This window comes from Tupaia chinensis, unplaced genomic scaffold (genome assembly GCF_000334495.1).
Source record: "Tupaia chinensis unplaced genomic scaffold, TupChi_1.0 Scaffold000286_1, whole genome shotgun sequence".
NCBI classification, from domain to species: Eukaryota; Metazoa; Chordata; class Mammalia; order Scandentia; family Tupaiidae; genus Tupaia; species Tupaia belangeri.
In genome coordinates this window covers 210,413-213,685 of record NW_006159770.1, presented here as the reverse complement: position 1 = coordinate 213,685, position 3,273 = coordinate 210,413, and positions in this window count along the sequence as shown.

Genomic DNA, 3,273 nt, shown 5'->3' with positions numbered 1-3,273 from the left:
CCCCCCCAGCCGGGGGCCGAGGAGCAGCAGGCGGCCAGCGGGGCTCCCGCGGCACCCCCACCCCGTGTCGGCTTACGCCAGGCTGAACCAGACGGTGCGGGAGCGGGAGCGGGCGGCCCAGCGCCCCCCACCCCGGTTACTGTCCATGGTGCGCGCGGCTGGAGCCCCGCAGAGCGAGTCGCGCCGCGTGCAGCTGACCACCGCGTCGCTGGGAGGGAGGACGGACATGGAGGCAGAGTCCCGCGGTGTGGGCAGACGAGGTGCCCGAGAGGGCGGACACCAAGGCGGTGGCTCGGCAGGACCGGAGCCGGGCACCCGCTGTGGGAAGCGCGTGCCGGTTCCTCGGGAGCAGCGCGACGTCTGAGCCAGCCGGCCCACACTGGGGACGCAGCCGCAGGGAGTAAGACCGCCGTGGACGGGCGTCTGCCTCCCCGCGTCCCCGACGCGTTAACAAAGCCGAGACACGGAAACGCCCCGAGTGTCAGCTGACGGGGCACGTGTACGGGAATCTGGAGGAGTCACAGCCTGTGAGAGGAGGGCCAGCTGGCGGCATGGCGGTCGGGTGCTGGACTCCCACTTAGCTGCTGCGGTTCGAGTCCCAGACCTGGTGCCTTGCTTTCTTGCATCTCCCCTCCCTTAGCCCTGTCTCTCTGGTGAGCACACAGGCCCTATAGCAAATTAAAAAAAAATAACTAAAAATAATAATTCTTTTTAAAAAAGATCGTCCTGGGGACTGGCAGGTGGTGTGGTGGTTAAAGTGCTCGACTCCCACATGTCCAACCCAGTTTGCGTCCCGGACCTGGAGGCTTGCTTTCTCACTTTCTATCTCTCTCTGGTCAAATAAATAAATAAGTAAATAAAATGTAAATAAATAAAAAAGCCATCCTGGAACACACCCCCAGTGTGCGCTGTCACACAGGGCACTGGTACGGACACCTGCACTGGTTGGCGTGAGCGCTCCCGGTGGGTGGGATGCAGGCGGCTCTGAAGGCCCCGGGGGGCAGCCCCCGCTGCCTGTGCGCGTACTGTCCATGAGGGGCCTTTGTGGGCGGGCAGACGGCACTGCGCCGGTAAAGCGCCACCCTGGTGAGGCTGATCTGCCTGGAGAGCCCCAGGTTCCCATCCAGAGACCTCAGCTACGCCAGGTGTGCGTGGCTGCGATGCGGGCCGCCGGGGCTGTGGGAGGAAGCCTGGACAGAGTCTGTCTTTCTCTCTTTGGCTTCTGGGAGAAGTAAACAAGCACACCGAAATATTCGTATTCATTTTATTGTTATCGTCATTTTAAATTTGCTATAGGGCACATATGCTCACCAGAGAGAGACAGAGACAGAGAGAGAGGGGAAGAGAGCAAGCTGCTGGGGCCGGGACTTGAGCTACAGTTGGTCACGAGGGAGTCCAGTGCCTCAACCACCATGCCACCTGCAGGCCCCACGAATACTTTCTTTTTTGAGAGAGTTTTGCTATAGGGCATGTGTGCTTGCTAGAGAGACAGAGAGACAGAGACACAGAGAGAGAAAGCGAGAACTCACCCCCATCACACCGCAGTGGTATGGTGATGCCGCAATCCCTTCTCCTCCAGTCTCCTCTCGGGATCTCGGGCACATAAGCACACGTGTCTGTCGTGTTTTAAGTCACCAGGTCCGGGACTTGAACCGTGCTCAATTATGGGAGAGTCCAGTGACATAACCATTACACCATCTGCTGGCCCCGAGAATAAACTTTTTTAAAAAGGTAATATCCTTGGGACCAGCAGTTGCATAATGTCTACGTCACTGGACTCCCATGTAGTCAGCCGTGGTTTGAGTGCCAGACCTGGTGGCTTATACTCACGCCAGGCGCGTGTGCGTGCGTGCCCAAGATCCTGGGAGGAGAAGGGATTGGGGCGTGGCCATCCCCCCGGGGGGTGATTTCTCGTTTTCTCCCCGTCTCTCCAGTGAGCGCATGCAACCAGTAGCAAAAATAGTCTCTCTCTTAAAAATAAAGAAAAACATCTTGACTGCTATAAAGCGGTACAATGGTTGAATGTAAGTAACAAATCATAAAATAACTTATTTAAAAAGAAATAAATAATGTATGAGCTAAATTTGGTACAAAAAAATGGAAATCCAGGGCCAGCCTCCAGGTGAGGAGGTTAAGGTGGCCGGATCCACATGGCCAACCGAGTGGTTCAAGTCCCGGCCCTGACAGCTGAGCATGGGTGAGGACGGGCTCCAAACCCCAGGAGGAGACGAGGGGGTCCTGGGGGGGTGCTCGCGCCCCTCCGCCCTCTGTGTCTCCGGCGAGCGCAATGCCCTATAGCAAACACACAGCAAATGAAGTTCATGCACCGTTCCCCTGTGGTACATGCTTTGCATGAAGGCTTTGAAGAAGCTCTGAGGAGCCGGCAGCCGAGAGTTCATTGGCGACTTGGGGACGCCCCATTAGGGAGGGCTTTTCTTTGTTTTCAGAAGTGATGGATTTTTTTTATGCCGGTAACCTATTATCTCAGCCATCTGTGCGCACACTACCCACCCCGGGCGCCCTCACCTCCCTCCTGTGACCTGCGAAACCCAGGGCAGCACTTCCCCTTCCACGCGCACTCCCTGCTGCCCCGCTCCGCCTCTCTGAGCTCCCTGCTCTGGGGACCTCGTGGATGTGGGCGCACCCACGTGCCCTCTGGGTCCGGCTCCCCTTAGCAGGATGTCTGGAAGGCCCATCCACGTGTCGGAATTCTTTTTGAACGACATGCACACACGGGCCCAGGGAGCGCCGTCCCGTGGAGTCCGTGTGCACACGCACCAGCCGCGTCTATCCGCTCTGGCTGGACGCGGGGTTGTGCCTGCTCCTGCCCACGGGGGCGATGCGGCTGCGGGCGCCGGCCCGCTCCGGGCGCTGCTTCTGGTGCCTGTGGCCCAGACTGGGCTGCCGGAGGCGTGGCCTGCGATGAGTGGCTCGAGGGACTGCAGAGCCTTTCCATAGTGACCGCGCCACATCCCACCAGCAGCACACAGGCCCCCTTCTGAGTTCTCTGCACCTCCCCGACGTCGGGTCCTGGCCATCTCGAAGAGAGATAGCTGTGCTGGGCGAGGGCCCCTCCCTGGGCCTGGACCTACGTGTCAGTGCTGGCTGTCGGGAGCCCACGGGCGCTCGGGGACGCAGAGGGCCATAGGCGGGCAACTGCCGTCCTCCCAGGCTGGTGGAAGCAGATAAGCCAGGCTCCTGGAGTTTGGATGCAAGTCATTCCCCGAGCGGAGGAGCCTGGCTGGGGGGGCAGCAGGAGGGTGGCCACTGCCA